At 48.2% G+C, this 18635-nt stretch overlaps 1 long non-coding RNA gene across 1 annotated transcript; it reads left to right on the top strand.

Annotated features, from left to right (window-relative positions):
- The first annotated feature begins 3624 nt into the window (after positions 1-3624).
- On the top strand, positions 3625-10155 carry LOC116149771 (uncharacterized). Its single transcript, XR_004133370.2, has 3 exons — positions 3625-4051; positions 4475-4748; positions 9693-10155. It is a non-coding gene; the product is annotated as an uncharacterized LOC116149771 (long non-coding RNA).
- Positions 10156-18635: the final 8480 nt, after the last annotated feature.

An 18635-nucleotide genomic window follows, 5' to 3' on the forward strand; every position in this document is an offset into this window, starting at 1 on the left:
CCACAGCAGCTGCTTGTGCCAGGGCCCGCCACAGGGACCAGCAAGTCTCCTGTGGGGACTTCCCTCCTGTCCTGACTTGGGCGGCTGTTTGAGACAAGGGGCACGGGCTCGTTGTTTTCTTCAGTCCGCCAGCCCAGCCAGTGCTTGCTCCTCAGTTTATCAGATCGTGAATTCACAATGAGCACATGCCTAATATAATGTACTGTGGAGTCAAAGGATGAAACTTTACCCCTTGGGAGCTTGGGATAAATGGGCATGTGGATGAGAAGTAGCAGGTGAGCACGTATTAAGCAGCTAAAGAGGTGGAAACCTACTAGTAGGCCTCCTTACTCTTGCATAGGGGCCTTCCAGCAGTTTCTTGTCACTTCTGCTCATCAGGGTAGCATCTGATACTGTACGTGGGACAGCTTATAAGAGTGTAAAGTGCTTAATATTTGAAGACCCTGAAGCTGGAATCTCCAGAGTGAGTATGAGGGAGGAGGACATCCTCCATCTACATTCCCTCCTTCCTGCTGGGAAAGCCAGCCACCTGGCAAGGGGTTGGCGGGGTGGATGGGGAAGAGGTTGGAGCAGAAGCTTCGAAGCTCTGACAAGGCTTGCAGCCTTGCCGATAAACTCTAAGCTCCCTACTGAGGACCCTGGAAGTTGTTTGGTGTTGGATCAGCCACATGCCGCCATGTGTGTGCCCAAATCTGGCTTTCCAGAGGGCACCACGGCCAGTCTCCTGAGCCCAGACACCCAACCTGACTGACCTGGTTTCTCTTGATTGCTTTTGTCACAGCACCACCTGCTGGTGAGATTAGATTTTGGGCAGAAATGGGCAGAATTTGTTCTTTATCTTTCTTCCACTCTTCCAGAAGAAACAAGGTTTCAGTTACTTATTATTTTCCTAGACACATGACAGGGAGCAATCTCAAGCTCTATGAAGTAGGGAGAGAATCTGCATTAAACTATTATTATTGCACTCATGGAAGTCTGCTTTGTAAGATGGTACAACTGATGACTTATTCCTGTGATGGGCACTGTTTTTCCGTGGGAGACTGACATGCAGACGTGTCAAGGTGTAACCAGAATGACAGCATCGACCTGGGAGAGAGGAAGTCAATCTCCATAGCCATCTAATTCTCCATTCCCCATGATGAAAAATAAATACATAAAAATCTATAATATGCTTTGTATCTACAGGACAACATCTGAGTCAGCTCATTGCTGGCACCGCCCAGTGGAGAGAAAAAGAACAATCTCCCACTTAATCCTGTTAACGCCTATGTGAACACTCATCAGAAGGCATTCTGAATTCACCTCAACACATCAGGTGATAGAATTTCTGTAAAGTGTGGGTGTTGGGGTATCTGCCCTCCCTACCTCCCCAGGTAATGTAACCGAAGTAATTTGTAGATAGTAAAGCCTTATGTAAGTGGAAGTATTGTCATTGTTGTAAATGAAGAACTAAGGATGGTCAGATGGAAAATACTTGGTAACACAGAGAAAGTACCTTTTTAAATTAAAAACTAGAGAAACATCTGTTGGAACTGTTAACAGGAGAGATGAGGTAATGGCAGAGAAAATAGGCTTGTCTCACTTCTGGCCATTGAATTTCATTTTCTTTCCATTCATCCCCCAAAATGCATTTTGTGCAAAGGAGTTGGTGCAAACTCTGTTTCACTGTTTTGTTCGCCTGTTGTTAACTGGGCCTTTTTGCTGTGTATTTGAAAGATAGCTCTAAGGGTTGGTCCCCCACCCCGACCCTTAGCAGAATTGCAACCAGGTTCTGACTTAGCTGGCAAACTCACTGCCCTGTTTGGAAGTAGGAACTACATCTAGTTAGCAGATAAAGCTTTGGGCTAATGATAGGAAGCAAGCTCCGTGACCACGTCACACCCACCCTAGTCACCACGTCCATTCACTCTACACATTCGGGAGACAGCAGTGCAGAGCCGTCACTGTGTCCAGTTTTGGGTCATCTGCACGGGACCGCAAATGCAGTGGGTCTTGGTGCAATGGTGGCTGCATTGACCTCATGAGGTCATGGTCTAAGCCAGTAAAGGGCAGACTACAGGCTCTCCGTGTTGTTCCCTCCCTTCTAGAAGTCTAACGTTGAATCCTTGACAGGAGGAAAGGGGCCAAGGGGTCCCCAAGGCTGCCTTGCGTTCTCCAGGCCATGTGGTAAAGTAGAAAGCCACACTCTCCCCTGCCCTGAATTTAAGGACCCATAAACAAGCACTGCTTTTGTTGGGCTCTGGTTCATTAGTCCCTTCCTTTTCTTCTAAATCAGAAACAGAATGTTCTATCCTGTTCAAATGTGGAACAGCAGAACACTTGGAGAATTTTCTCTCATGTGCTTATGACTAGAATTGCTCCCATTGTCATTCCTTTCTTTTTCTAAAGCTGTGGCAGTAAAACTGGCTTCAGACTGAAGTTTCAAGTGCTTTCTAGTCGTTCCTATTTCTTAGGTCTTACTCCAATAAACTGTACTTCCCCATAATTCCTAATCTTATCTACTGGAAGAGAGCTGAAATGGCAACTCAGATCATTTTCCCAAATGGTGCACCTCCAGATGTTGTCTTTCTGTGAACGCAGTTACAGGTCATTTGCTTTTCTGAGTCTTTAAGAAAACTGCTTTGCAGTTAACATTTGGAGGGTCTTAAATCAGTTTTCCACTTAATTGGAATTGCCCTGTAAGCCAGGAATAAATCTTGAACACAAAATAAAGTCACCATGGTCACAGTGGCGTGGGCAGGGGAGGGGCACTTCCAGTGACAGTGATGCCGCGTTTGCCACAGCGGATGACTTCTTTGTTCAGACTCTCCGTTTTAAACCCCGTCCCTCTTTGCCTTTGAGCTGGCTTCATAAGGCGGCCTTCGGCCACATTTTGCAGGCTTTTCTGCTGGACCCTAAGAGTTGGACCCTGTGCTCCTCCCCCGCCTCTCGCTCTCACTCAAGGCTCATCTTGGGGGCCCTCATTGTCCCCTCTTGTCCACACTGCCTTCTGGACACCTCCCTTCCACAGGACTCAGGCAACACAAACCTGCACTGCATGCAAGCCCGACGCTGGTAGAACCTGTCGTTGGCCACCAAGTCCTGTCAGTTCTACTTCCTAAACCCTCCTGATGGAGAAGCTGGACAATGAATAAACTCTTTAAAAATGAACATGATTATTTCAGATGTGAACAAAAAGTATGAAGAAAACAGAAGAGGGAAATGGAATCAAGAATATTTGACATAAAACCTAATTGAAAAGAAGGCAAGTTAGGATCTGGAGGAAAAGAATTTTTCAAGCAGAGGAAAGTGCAAGGACCAAGCCCTGGGAGGAGGGCGAGTGTTGGTATGTTGGGGGAGTGGCCCGTAATAGCATCCCTCTTCCTTGCCCTGGTTCCGAACCAAAGGCGAAATAAGACAGAAATAAGCAGAAGGGGCAAAGAGGTCACCTTTACTAAAAGCTGGCAGCAGAGAATGTGGTTTGTGTCACTGAGTGAGTAGACTTTCGACTCTTTAACCCCATCCTCTGCCAGACGTGCCCCCAGCCCTGCTGGGCGGAGGTAGCCCTCCTCCTTGCTCTGAGCAGAGCGCCCCCTGGCGATGCAGCTGAGAACGCGGCTCCGGAGAGGGCGTGGCGAGGGCAGGGCTGCGCATGCTCAGTGTGTCTTCCCAAACTCCCGCGAGAGACCGCAGGGACCGCCCTGCGGGACTGTGCCGCGCTGCCAGTCTTGCGCCCTCCGGGGGCCAGTGTGGTTAGCGCTCCGCGACTGGGGCCGGAGGGAGTGAGACCAGGCCGCAGACGTCGGCCAAGGCCAGGGGATGCGAGACAAGGTCATGTCTCCCAGGAGGCTGGCACAAGGCAGGTCCTTACTAAATCGTTTCCTCAACCTCTCCGCCCGCCTCGGCCCTCCAGCCCCCTAACACAGCTCTGCGGCTTCACCGCGGCCTCTGGGCCCCATCCACGCATTTCCCTCTAGTCGCAGCCACGCAACAGACACACCTGGAATGTCCACCCGATGAGGGACGGAAATTCCCATCCGCCTGATTTCAAACATTTGGAAGCAGTGTCTCCGTAAGTCGTCTCCCACGGGTTACACGCGGAGCCCAGGGTTTTGATTCAGAGTCTGTGCCTGTGACTGAGGTTCGAGGAGCCCAGCGCTGTCTGTCTCTGAGTCGGGGCGGGCCAAGGTGGCTTTTGAGCAGCACGGGGACTCGGTCTTCACTGGACAGCAAGTCGCTTTTCTCCAGGCCCCTCGGGCTGAGGGGTGTGGGCGGCGGCGGGAGGAGGAAAATCACCAGAAGTGTAGGGCCGTCACCCTCACTCCCCGGGATGTCAGCTCCGTTCTGGCCGGTGTGAGCCTCCGCTTCCTGCCTGGGCCCAGGAGACTGAGAGGACAGAGACATGCTTCTTAAGACAGGACTGGAATCCAGGCTTCCTTGGGGTGGCTTTGGACATGTGAATTCATTTATTTCCTCCTCTGCTTCTATTTTACAGTGGGTTATGACAAATAAATTCCAGTGTGTCACGTGCTACTGCTGTGGCCGTCTCTCTGACAGTCAAAACCAGAACTAACTATGAATTTTGAAATGTCTGATGGTCAACAAAGTATTAATTTCCTCCCTGGATTGGTTAACATGACTTGTAAAATTCAGTTATTGGCAAGAACTGGCAGGCTGCATGGGGCACTGCGGTTTCGCTCGTCTGCAGAGACTCCCTTCCTTTCTGCGTGGACAGACTCCTTTGCTGCTTGAGCCCTGGCGTTGTACAGGTAAGAGGTGGAATTGTTTTCAGCTGTTTGGGTAGACTAAACAGTGAGTACATAGCCACAGCTTCCTCTGGTTCAACTTACTAGGTAGAGTTCCTTGGACCTGGAAGAAGCGCCTGGTGAGCCGGCCACCTACCCGCAGATTCCAGGCTTCACTTTCTGTTCCAGGGTGTGTTTGTGAATTGCCAAGGAACGGAAATTTTGGCCGTGGTCAGGCATTTGCTGTCTCTCTTTTTTTGAACGTTTCTTATTGAAATGTAGTTGATTTACAGTGTTGGTGTCAGGTGTACAGAAAATTGATTTGGTTATACATATATAATTTCTTTTCCGTTTCTTTTACATTGTATGTTATTAATAGAAATTGACTCTAGTTGCCTATGTGTATCTCTCTTTTGAATTGCTTATTTGGCCCAGGACAGGCCATTGCCCATCCTCCAGGATCAATAAATATCAAGAAAATTACCCAAAACCAAGTGGAGACTACAGTCTGGATAATGAGCTGATTTATGCCTTTAATGAATCTCTGCCATTGTCACCACAGTGGGCAGCCCTGGGGAGCCTACTGCTTTCATGTCACTCTTCACGAGCAAAGACAAATTGGAACAGGCACCCTTTGGGGGTTTTCTCAGGGAGCAGGACTCTTCTCAGCAGATGAAATAGATGTGGCCTGATTGAATAAGCTTCCACGAGGAGCCATTGCAGGGCCCCAGGGGAAGGTGTGGGGAAGGTGTGGGGGCAAAGCTGGCGCCAGAGGGACACCAGTGCCACCCGCACAAAGCCTTGTGAAGAGAGGCGTTTCTGGCTTCTGCCGGCTGAGGAGGGAGAGTGGAGGACACTGTGGTCTCCCCAGGGGGTTGCGTTTAGCCCTCGGATACGCCAGAGGAACCGGCGGGTGTGGGAAGAAAATATCAGAACTTCTCTTTTTGTTTGTTGGCATTCCTGAAAGTTGTAAGAGTTAACGTTCGTGCGCTGTTTTAAATAAGTGTCAGACACTGCTTCACCTGTGTGGTGGTCTTCATCTTGACAAGAGCACTGGGAAGTGACGACTTAGAATTTACCCAAGATGTGGAGGCTCAGTGGATTCCAATGATCAGCCTGAGGTCAGGTCACTGCCAGGAGGTGTCAGAGCAGGCTGGCTGGCTCCTGAATGGTCTTTTATCACCATTGTTTAACCACTTTGTGGCTGAGACCATCTTCACCATGTGGTTCATGTACACACACACACACACACACACACACACACACGCCCCAATTTTATTTCTCACCGAGAGGTAAAAGTTCGCAGCCCTTGGGACAGAGCCCTCCGTGAATAAGAGCCCCCGCCCTGCTGCCTCTGACCCAACAGTGGGAATTTGAGCAAGTCCCTCGGGCTCTGGCCCTCCGTTTTGTAACAGGAAGACTGTGGACACGGCGACCTTGGGTCCTTTCCAGCTCTGTCATTCACTGCTCCCAGGACAGCACTATAGTAGGAGATTAATCCCCCCTGATTAATCCTTTAATCAAACAACAGCTTGAGTTTTCCACTGCGTTTAACTGCCTGTTTCCCTGGGAGTGCTTCAGGGATTGTCAGCACTTCGGGTGGTTTGGGACCATTTCATACTAGATGGATCTGATTTTGCAAAATTTAGCTTAAAAAGAAAAGGAAGAGGACTTTGGGTTTTGGGGTTTTTTTGTTTTGTTTTGTTTTGGTGTCTGTGGATCACAGAATTGTGGCCTTGCTGCCCCCGGGGAGTGGGGCTGCCCTGGAGAGCATTACCTTCCTATGGAGTGCCCGGGAGAGGGAAAGGAAGGGTTACAGCCAGACTTCCAGGAGGTGGTCGGCAGGTTTGCAGAATATATTTGAAACGCTCTCTCATTTAGGTGTTCACTCTTTTACATTTGGTTGATTGTTTAAATCACTAGATAGGTTTAAAAATGATGATAAAAGGAAAGTATTCATTTTTAAGGAGTTGGTTCCACCTTTGCCTACACATTCTTTTCTCATTCTAAGATTTTAAATGGACACCTCTCATCAAATGGGTAAGCTCCTTGAAGGAGAGACCTTGCCTTACTCACATCTGTACCTCAGGGTTTGCCCTGCACCTGGCACATTATACGCTTTCAACATATTTTTATGCATGAAAGAACATGCCGACTTTGCAAAGACCTTGTGGGTTTTTTAATTGGTACCCTTCCTTTGCCGCACTGGAAATGACTGTCTTTATAAAAGTGCCAGGAATGGAACAAAGCCTTCTCTCACCCCAGAAGCCACAGACCCATTTTAAAATATAACCAATAATGTCTTTTTTTTCTAACTATAAAATAATGCACACACAAAAGGTGGAAAAGTTAGGAACCTTAATGAGGAAAATAAAGATGACCTATGATTTCATTAACATGTTGCCATTGTTTGGTTGGTTTCTACCAGGTTTGGTGTCTAAGCACTTCTTTTTAACAATGCACATTGTGATTATGTTATATTCAATATCCTTTTTTCCCCTTATGTTTTGAGCATCTTCCATTGTTAATAAAAATTCTTAGTAAACATTTTTAAAAGCTGGTAGTATTTTGTCAGGTGAATGTAGCATCATTTGAGCAAATATATCAATAATGGTGGTCATTTGGATGGTTTCTAGCTTTTTGCCATTGTAAAGAACACTGCAGTGAACATCTTTGCTATTATCCCAATTAAAACTTATGAACAGTTGGAGCAAGAGATGGGGAACTAAGCTGTTACTCTCTGCAATGTAAGAGGATGTGCCTTGGTTTCCAGAGGTGGAGTAAATTCAGCCCCAGGGGGGGAAGGTCGGTGAAGATCGGTGGGTTGGGGCAGTGTTGCCTGAGGGAGGACAGTGATGAGGTCAGAGCACCTGCTACAAAAGGAAAAAGTGATGTGTTTTTTTCCTTCCTGGAAAAAGAAAGGAAATTCAGTAAAGAGAAAATTCTGATACACATTTGGGCTGATGTTTTAAAGACTTAAACATCTCAGCTTTGAGAGGAGAAATCAAGATTTTACTTTTTCTCTCTATGAAGTGTTCCTTTAGTGGCTGGTGTTTGACAGCAGATTTCAGTGGCCTGGGTTGTGAATACCTAGAGACTGACATTTGTAGCTGTGATTCCATGGCAGGATTTCTAATGTCAAGACTACTTCCAGATATATGGCACTTTGCAAACCTAGGACACGTGGTGTTTGCCGTGAACTCGGTTTGGCTTATTTTTGTCCTTCAAGGACTTGACAGTCTAGTGGAGGAGAAAATCATTGAAGAAACAATAGGAGCAGGAGTTCTGGAGTGGACAGCCCTGAGTTCAAATCCTGGCTCTGCCTCTGACTAGCTGGGTGACGTAGGCAATTTAACCTCTCAGCACTTTAGCTACTTGGTCTGCAAACTGGGGTTCATAGTCCACAGTCGTAGGACTCGGGGAGAGGGTGCAGCATCAGCACAGGCCTGGCTCATGGGAACGACTTGATTTCAAGTGTCTCAGATGCACAGAAAAGAGCAGCCACTTAGGTCAGGAGCAGAGGCAGCTTCACAGAGGGGCATCTACCTCACTGGTCCTTGGGGATGTTTGGGAGGTGACTTGTGGAGAAGTGGGGTAACAGCATCCCCACCAGGGGAACTATTGTTTCAGGAATGTGACGCTGGAGCACCAGCCAGAAGTTCAAGTTCTCTGTGCCCTGATTCTTTACTTTTGCTGGATCATTCTGCATTTGTCAATATCTTCTTAGGTTACATTTGCCCTGCCTCTTTAAAAAAATTATTCATCTAAGAATCATATATCATTAGAGCTTAACTAACTTTTTCTATGCAAACTGCAAAAGGAAATAATTTTCCTCTTTTTTCCTTTGATATTAGGTTGACTATTATCGTTTAAGTAGTCTAAAATAAACTGGCACGCTGTTGGCAGATTTTAGTGTATTTTGTCTACTTTAAATACCATCTGTATGATGATCGCCCACTGTCTGCTGTATCCCTGCATGTGGATGTTTAATAATTGTCACAAATTCATCCCATCCAAAAACAGAACTTCTGGGCTTCTACCCCAAACAAATCCTCCCTTAGTCTTTCTCATTACAAAAATGTTACAAGTAACCATCCAGTTGCTCCAGCGGAAATCAGGAACCATGCTTGATTCACCTTTCCCTCACCACTCCACGCAAGCTAGTTCACCAACAGAACTGTCTGTTTCATCTTGAGAATGCATCCCAAACCACCCACATCAGTGCGTCTTCCGTGCTTGTCCAAGCCACCCTCGCCTCTCATTCGGGCTTCTGTATGAGGTTCTATTGTGGTACCACCTCCATCAATTTCCACCAGGACCATCAGTTCAAAATATAGAAGACCAAGCCAGGCCCCAGAGGAGAAGCCTCCAGTGGACTCCATCATTCTAGAGTGACCCCAGCTCCTTGTGAGGATGCACAGCCTGATATGGCCCGACAGCCTCCCTGCCCAGCTTTGCCACTCTCACCTTCGTGTTTACCCTCTAACCTCAGCACCAGTGACATTTTGATCCAGATAATTCTTCATCATGGGCAGTTGTCCTGTGCATTGTAGGATGTTTAGAGTCATGTCCACCCCTCCCCACTAGTTGCCAGGAGCACCCTCCCACACTGTGGCAACAAAAATGTCTCCAGACATTGTCTAGTATCCCCTGGGGCACAGAGTCATCCATTGAGAGTCACCAGTCATGTCACCCTGGCTTCCTTCCCACTGCACAAGATGAGCATCCTCCTGGTTATATCCATCGGGGTAGCTCGCCCTGCTCCTGACACTCTTCCTTAGCTGGTCTCATGTTTGCCTCGTTCTCTGTTCTGATCTCCACTTAGATGTCACCTCTTTGACCACCCCAAACTAAGGTGGCCCCTTCGGAGTCACCCTACACTACATCGCTGCATTTTAATTTCTTCATATCATTTGTCAGTATCTGAAACGAGTTTGTTTATATCTTGGTTCATTGTTCTTTCATTAGGTTGTAAGCTTCATGAGAGTAGAAACTTGTCCATCTTCATGAGGTGTCCCAAACGTGACCAAGAGTACCAAGCCCGCAGCAGGCATGTGACAGTAACTAATGTCGAGTGGATGTGTAAATGACTTCCTCCTCCTTCACAGAGGTATTTGTTTGAAGGTCTGGAGTGGTGGCCTGAGGGGTTGGGGCAATTCTAGGACATGACTGTTGGAGAAGCCTAGGGAGATTTTGTTTTGACAGCATCTTCTAGCCTCAGCTTTCTTCGTCTGATGAACTAAGTGCCAGGGGCCCCATGTCGGTGACCCATGGGTCCTGTCCTCTTACTGAGGAGGTTCTAACAGAAAGGTCACTTCTCATAGGGAAATATACACAAAATGTTATGATAACTCACAGAGAAAAAAATGTGACAATGAGTGTGTATATGTCCATGAATGACTGAAAAATTGTGCTGAACACTGGAATTTGACACAACATTGTAAAGTGATTATAAATCAATAAAAAATGTTAAAAAAAAAAAAAAAAGAGAAAAGTCACTTCTGGGACAACCCAAGCACAAGGGTAGCAGGTGGAGAATATCAAGGTCTTGGAGAGGTTGTTGACACAAAGAGAACATTGATTTCTAGGAAAGGAAAGGGGCCCTTCCCTTTGGAGCCAGCGGGGGTCACGTCCTAGGAGACTGGGAGCGCCCCTCCCTCCTCAGGAGCATGGCGCCCAACCCCAGCCTCCTGACCACCCCGTGGTCACACACACTCCTCTCTGCGTCTCACAGGATACGTTTCCGGAGGCCTCCAGCCAACCTCTTGACTCTCTTCTCTTTGCCAAATACAAGGGCCAGTTCTGCCTCCTTCTGACCTCTCTGAAGCTGCTGATTCAGTGAATCACTTTCTATCCTCATTGTCTTCCCCACTCTTGGCAGGCTTCCTTACAGAAAAAAAAAAAAGAAAAAAAAAACTCTGAAAGATTAATATTGACCACAAAGGATATGTTTTTCCACTTTTTTTTAACATCTCATTTTTCAATCTTAATTGATTCAACTTGCTGCAACTATAATACATTACAATTAAATATTAGAGTCAAGAGCTGGGGACAAAAGGCAATATTGATAGGATGTATGTTAAATACTGAAGCTTTAAAGATAAAAATGAATCGCCTTATTGTTCCCTGTAGATGTGGAACCTCTCAGAACAGCACACTCCCAGGTGGCAAAAGCATTGATCAGCACATAGCACGTGCCCGCAGGATGGAGCCAAGTGTCCAGCACTCGTCGTGGCTTTTGTTCCCTAGAGGGAGAAACTCAAGCAAGAGCCTGTGGTTCTCCCTCTAACAGCACCCAGGTGTGCAGGGCTGGGATATCCGGTGTCTGGACTCATGAGAATTTGTCATTTTTACAGCTCTGTGGTGAGTTCATGTTGAGGAATGCTCTGCCTCCACCTAGAGGCTAAACCTGGTCATTTTTGAGGCTGACTCCAGTGCAGAATCCGCTTCCAGTACACAAGTGTAAAGAACGGTTTTGTTTTAGGGAAACCATGAAGTAGCTGAATTCACGTTTAGGGGAAAGAGTCTGCTGTCTGAGACCATGAAGCTATACCCTGCCCCCAAGCCCAGCAATACACGTGCCCGCCTGTCATTCTCTGAGCTCCTAGCCTCGTCTGATGGTTCCTGTCAGTGTGCATCTCTCTTTTTATCAAGCAGCTTGAGATTTAGAATAAATCCTCTTTGTTGTTTAACCCAATTAGATTGGGTTTTGGTTATTTACACCTGCAAGCAGCCCAACCTGTAGAAACTCACTCAGAGGAGAAACGATGAAAAACCCAGGCCTGAGTTCACCTCTTGTCTTCATTTCTAGTATTGCCATGATAAAGCACCACAAGCCAGGTGGCTTAAAACAGCAGAAACTCCTCCGGAGTCTAGAAATCTGAAATGAGGTGTATCAGACTAAGGGCCCACAGCATGACCCCATCTTAACTAACTACATCTGCACTAGCCCTATTTCTAAGAAAGGTCACGTTCTGAAGTGCTGAGGGTTAGGACTTGGCCATAGGAATTTGTGGGGGACACAATTCAACCCACAAGAGGGCCTCTCCAAGGCCCTCCTGTGACAATACTTTGACTGCTGTCAGCAACACTGGGAGGGAACACTGTGGGAGCCAGGAGGCCCAGCCATCGGAGTGCTCTCGTGTACTTGGATCTGTAATTCCCGAATTGCCCGTGTCCGAGCTCACTTGGCTGAGTCTGCACCACTCGGATGACTGTTGCTCCTAGAACTTGTGCTGGTTGGTGTGGGTGTCACTGGCAGTGGTGCACTGGAGCCATGGAGCCCAGGGATGGACAGGACCGGAGGGTGATACCCAGGGTCTGAGGCTTTGTGCAGGAGACCGGAAACATCCTCATAGCATCTCTCACCCCCTCGACAGCTCGTGCACACGCCCCTTCCAGAGATGGGTCAGGAGCAGCCAGTGGGCAACAGGAACGAGGCCAGGGCCCCACCCTGGAGGTGCTGTTTGTTCTTCCCACCATCCCGGCTCCACCATCCCGGCTCCAGCCTGCGTTCCTGCTGACATTGGGGGTGACAAGAACCCTGGGCTGGGCACGCCCACGTTGTCAGAGACCCAGGGGCAAAGTGTGTGTCTGTGTTTTGGCTGGAGAGGGGAGGGAAAGGGCCTGATGACGAGAGCTGTGGGGTTGGCTGTGTGCAGAGCCCACATGGTGCTTCTGATGCTCCAGGAACCAGAGCACAGGCTGGGACAGGAGGTGGGGTGGGGTCAGCTGGGGCTCTGGAGAGGGACTAGGTGCACTGGGGGCTGGACCTTGTGCACGGAGAGTCAGGGGTCAGTCAGACTAGGGAGCCTGAGAATAGCTGCTCCCGGGAGGGAAGTGCAGTTGAGACGAGCCCTAAACAAGCATTAGACGCGCACATTTGATGGGCTCTGCACCGTCGGGGCTGCTGGTGTGTTTTCCCCGCAGCGGTTCTCGACCCCTGCTACACGTGAGACCATTTGGGGAGTATTAAAAAATGCTGATGCCGCGGTCGCACCCTGAGGAATTCTGATTTAACTGGCCTGGGGCAGGACCTACATTAGTATTTTTTAAAGCACCCCAGGTGATTAAATTGTGCAGCCAAGGTGGAAAATCATAGTTGTTGAAAGACCAGAGGAGGAAATGGAGAGTTCTTTTTCCAACTCCAGGTGAGGCAAGGACTCAAGTACCACATTTAACTCCACTGGCAGCCAGAGCACTAATTGTTCACAGAAGAGCAAGTTCTGACAGAGTCCTTCACCTCGGGGGCCTCCTTTTGGGCAGGGAGCACAGATCCTGGCAGGGCTGCCAGGGCAGAGCCAGCTGGCCTGGGCGGCGAGGCCTCTTCCCTGGTAAACGGGCACTTCCTCTAGGAATTCCCATGTCTGCAAGGGAGGGTAGCAACCCTAACAGACCACAGCCAGAAAATAACACCAGCCCCAGGGTGGAACCAACTCATGTCCCCAGGTCCCCAGCCAGAGGGAAGACAGGTGGGCCCCCAGGCAGGCCCCAGAAGGCACCGTGGCAGAAGACCACAGGGGCACCTTTGGGTGGACCCTGGGAGTGATGTGGGGGATGAGGGCAGAGGGTAGGGTAAGCTCTGTCCCTGCGGGTGGGTGACCCCCCACGGAGAGAGCACCCTCCCATCTGACTCCTGCTCAGAAGGGGGAGCATGGGGCATCCAGCCAGTGCTTCTAAATTTTAGGCCTAGCTCTTCCTTGCAGGGCAAATTAATTAACCTTTCAGCCTTGGCGGGGTGGGAAAATACCAAGTCACCTCACAGGCTTTCCAAAGGTTAATTATTTCCCATTTCAGCGCCTCTGGGAAAGCACTGAGGTCCCTCATTGTGATCTCTTCCCCTGCCCTGTTTCCTCTCTCTCTGCACCCTTCCTTCAGGCATGATTTCATATTCACTTGAATTAAATTCCAGCTATCTAAAATGGCAGAGCTGGCTTGAACTTAGAGGCTGACATTAGGAAAGCACCAGCGTTTTTATTCATGCTAGTCTCACCGAGTTAAAAGTCCAAGGCATCTTACAGCAGACGTGCCAATATTTGTACAGTGTCCTGTAGTTTACGAAGCACTGATTTGTCATCTCACCAAGTCATTAAATTCTGAGGACAGACATAAATAGATCTGGACCTCATACCATCTCTGCATTATTGAATACCCAAAGCTTCTCATCGCTAGACCACCTTACAATGCGAGATTTTGGGGGCTTGAGGAACTAACTCCTCTTGATGGAATTCAAGTCAGAGCCGCCATATGGTGAACCTCAACTCTAAGGAACAGTGGTGGAGGGAGACTTCCTTGTGTTGCGCACAGGGATAGCCTTGCTCCTTTGCAGCCATCAGCATCACCTGGAGGGCGTGTGACCTGGAGGCCCACAGGGCCCCACATGCAGAAGGACTCTGCAGTTAGGAGAGTCACCCCCTGGTCTAATGCTCTGCTGTTGAAATTCTTAATAATTTTTAAACAAGAGGCCTTGCATTTTCATCTTGCACAGGACCCTGCAAATATTGTAGCCTGTCTTGCCTGGTAACTTCTTTAAAACGCAGAATCTCAGCCCCTGCACTGTACCTGCTGATTCAGAATCCGCATTTTTACAAGATCCCTAGGTGATTCACATACGTGTGGACATTTGAGAAGCACTGCTCATACTGCTTTGGAGTTGTTTTCCTAGAAGTTAGTACAAAAAGATGTTATTAAGAGGAGATTTTTTTTAAACTGGAAAGAGCATGTAAGACAATGACAGTTTTGACACCCTAAAGATCTCTCTCTCTTTTTTTTAATAGTCTTAAACTTAATATCTTGGAATGTACACTATCTCAAGTCGTTTCAGAAGATTCAGACAAGCAGAGATCTTGTCACAGAATGCTAGCAGGGAGCAGGGGCCAAGTGCTGCTTTAACACAGATCCTTCATTTTGGAGTCATAGCCAAATATTCCACACCCCGTTTCCTGGCCAGGACAACAGGGGAATTCCTTAGAGGGGGATCCATCCATGGCTTCAGTTTCACTCGATGCCACTGGAAGGCTTACTGGTATTCTAATTCCCCTGGAGCCCTGGGTAAGCCTCGAGCCTATACATTTTGGAGGTTGATGGGATTACCCACGTGGGCCCAGCACACCTGAAGGGCACGGCTCTCCCGTCAGGCGCTGTGGGACCCTAAGATGGCTCCTGGATCTTGGGGGCTGGGGAGAAAGGAGAAGGATACACATGCAGTCAGAATAGCTCCAACCCGCCTGCCACACCAGCACTTAGCCAGCTGGGAATCACTGATAGAAACATCTGGGGTCAGTATCTTCCGGGCTTGAGATCTTTGAGTGGGTGGTGACATCTCATGGTGGAACAGGTCCAGGCAGTGAAGGGCCACATTAAAGCAATGCCGTGGCATCTCCTGCAGGACACCACTGTGCCCCGCCGTGCACCTTCCATCAGCTTAGAAGGACTCACCCCCTCATCCTAAATCTCTGTAATCTGCAGTGTGACGCACAGCCTCTTGGACCACTCACCCTGAGCCATTGTCTGTCCGTGGAAACAGAGGAGCAACAATGCCGTTCAGGACAGGTGCCCTCTCCACACCTTCAAGGGGATTTACTACAGGTTTGTTCCCCTGAGGAACTCCCATATTAAATGATAAATATTCCTGTAATAAGGAACACTGGTTCGTAAAAATAGGTACCAAAAGGGTTAATTCACCAATATTCACTTTGTTTTAAATCTTAAAATTAAATCTTAAGTAGAATAGTGGTTGCCAGGGGCTGGGGAATGGGGAGGGGGAGTTAGTGTTCAACACGGACAGAGCTTCACTTAGGGAAGACAAAAAGTTCTGAAGATGGATGGAGTGATGGTTGCATAACAGTGTGGATGTGCTTAATGGCACTGAACTGAACACATAAAAATGGTTTAAATGGTGAGCTTTATATGATTTATAGTGCTGATTAACAATTCCCCAGCCGTCACCCTCAGATGACGCCAAGTGCTAGCTGTCCCCTTTTCTTTGTGGGGACAGTGATGGTGGGGCCCACTCACACCTCCTCCACGGAAGGCACACATGGCGGTAAAATTGTGTGATCACCAGTGGTGTTCCTGTAGCCTCGTCCTCCTCTCTGAAGCAGTCACCCACCCTGCTTACCACCCCTTCGTTCTCTGCTGTAATTCTTTGCTCACCTGTCTTCGGGTCCATCCCGAGCAGACACAGTCCTTGGTGGGCATTTTCTTATACCAGGAGCAGCCCCGCTCCCTTGATTCTGTCTTCTCCAGCCTGTACACTTAGCCGCTGGGGACACATGGGGTAAGAATGCACCCTCTGTCACGGCTTGCGGACACCTGGTTCAATCCCCACAGGCCCTGGAGAGCCAGTTTGGTCAACCAGCGCCTGGCGGCCCCAGCTGGCCTCCCTTCTCACCCTCCTTTGTCCGGCGCCCTCTGGGGTCCATCTGTCTGGGATTTTCCTCTCCACAGGGCCTGCATGTGGTGCTAGCACCTGGTGAAGCAGACTTTGTAATAAAATCCTGCAAAAATGTATCTGCTCTGAGCATTAACCATTTGTATCAGGGACCCATCCTCCTGTTGTAGAGCCTTGAGATTCAGCACGTGGTCTGTGCAGCCAGGGCCATGATGGGGAAAGCTGCACTGAGGAGCAAGGTAGAGCTTTCTGAGCAGAGCCCACCCTCCGTGCTCTGGGGACTTCCACCTCTTCCTGTGCACAGAAACACAGAGCTTTGCACTTTGGGACTGCCCCATCCAAATCCACCATACACACTCCCGCCCCACCAGTAACGTGCTCGCCCAGCATTGTCCTTCTCCGTGCTTGTCTCTGTGCGCACACTCCGCAGGCCTGCGTGTGCGCACAGACCACACATCCAAGTCCCGGGGTAGCTAACATTGACAGTGGGTTCAGAGAGTGTCAGTCTGCTCACTCCACGCTGGCGTTCTCCATCAGCCTTCTACCCAATGGTCTGAGCATGGGCTAATGATGCAGCCTAGAGCCAGCATGCCGTCGGATGTCACAGATGGTGATCTTCTAGCTCTGTCATTCCTTCTGAAGTGATTGGCTGGAATTTGTCTATAAAAACAAACTTTCCCTCATGAACTTTTTTGGCTTTCCCGAGTACAGTTCGTACAGGAAAGACAGCATAAATGACACTCTCATACTCTCAATGGTGACCGATTCTTTTTAGTGTAATTATTAATTCATGGATTTTATATATTTTATGAGTTTAATCCATTGCATTCATTATTCTTTTCAAAATGTGGTCTATACGTACAATATTATTTAGCCTTGATTTTTGCCACTTTTAATTCTTGGCCCTGGGATGTCCCATCACTCTTTGCTGTCAGGAAGTTCTCGCCTCTGTGGTCAGAATCCTTCAGGTTGGAATTTCCCTTTATGGTCAGATTATGATCCAGCCTCCTGGCAAAAAACAGGAATGAAATAAAGTTCCTATGATAATGTTGAAAAAAGAAGCCACTGCTGTGATAACAGAATGAGAGGGGGCTGGCTTGGCCACTGTAGATACAAGGATGATCTAAATTCAGGAGAGTCAGGCAGATGCTGTGTTTGATAAGGGAATGAAAGCAGGCTTGTGGTATGAGTAACGACATGGTTTGTGTGGCCTGTCCTTCCCCAGAAGTAACTGTGGTCGGTGTTGGTCAGTCCACACTGTGAACATCATTTTCAGTCTAAGATCCAGTTCTCCCGGGGCTCCACCATGCTGATGATACGCCAGAGCACAGGCAGGAGGTGAGAGCTGGGAGTCAAGGCAAATGAGGGAAGGGGGTGTTCTTGGTCTGGATGGGAGACCGGGCTGACAGTGGGATAACCACATCACGTGAAGGCAGGCTTGAGTCTGGTGCGGGCGGTTCTGGGCCACACAGTGCGGCTGGGGAAGAGGTGAATTTTCACGCTGGATCAGATGGAGCTGTCAAGCAAGGGGTCCCAGAGTGGCAAACAACTGTCCCGGGAAGTGTTTACACCACAGGTGTATGGCCACGGATGGAGCCTGCAGGAGAATGAGAGGACATTGCTTCCTACAGGTAGGTTCTGTGTGTCTAGAACAAAGCCTCTGACTGCACACATACTTTATAGTAAAAGTGCACTTTATTCATTTCATTTTTAGCATAGGACACTTTGAGGTTGTAGCAAGTTTAAGAACATCCTTTTTCGTGAACAATAATAAAAACAGTAGGAATAGACTGAGAGGAAACATGGAGGTTCTTACAATTTGTCATGAAGCCACTAGGGGGCAGAGGAAGACAGCTCTTTGGAGCCACTAAAACCCACTGCAATCCCGATCCTTTTTCACCACCGCCAAATGCTTGAGTAAAAAAATATATAGCACAAACCAAAAATGGCTTTACCGTTATCAAGAGTTTCTGGTATTCTGAGGTAGTTTATGTTTTATAGATAGAGTGTTGAGTATCAAATGCAACACTACCTTTAACAGAATTCAGTGAGTGAAAATTCAGGCCCAACCGCTATTCAGCACCGTGCTTCTGGCTTGTGTACAAGTACATATGTGTAGCGGTCACTGCCCTCAAAGAACGTTAGACCGAGCTGGGAAAATGAGAGCTGCGTTTTTGGCTGCTGTCGTTTGATTTTGAAGGCTCATAAGCCCAAGGTATGCCCAAGGGAATCAGTCTCAAGTACAGCCTTGGTCTCAGAAAAGTTTTAAATTGTTACTACACGATGGATCTTTGCCACTGAAATGATTCTTGACTCAGAGCACAAGGAAAGCGAACTTGTTGCCAGACACAGTGGAGAAGCACAGTGATGTGCCTCTGTTGGTGCTTCACACCTTGTGAGGGCCTTTTACTTGATTATCTTATTCAAGGAATCGAGCATTTGATGCAGTGGTCTTATGGGTTGGATTAAAGCACCTTTTGATCCTGAGGGTCTGTGATCTCCCCCAAACCCCTGTGAGA

This window comes from Camelus dromedarius, chromosome 28 (assembly GCF_036321535.1).
Source record: "Camelus dromedarius isolate mCamDro1 chromosome 28, mCamDro1.pat, whole genome shotgun sequence".
Classification (NCBI taxonomy): domain Eukaryota; kingdom Metazoa; phylum Chordata; class Mammalia; order Artiodactyla; family Camelidae; genus Camelus; species Camelus dromedarius.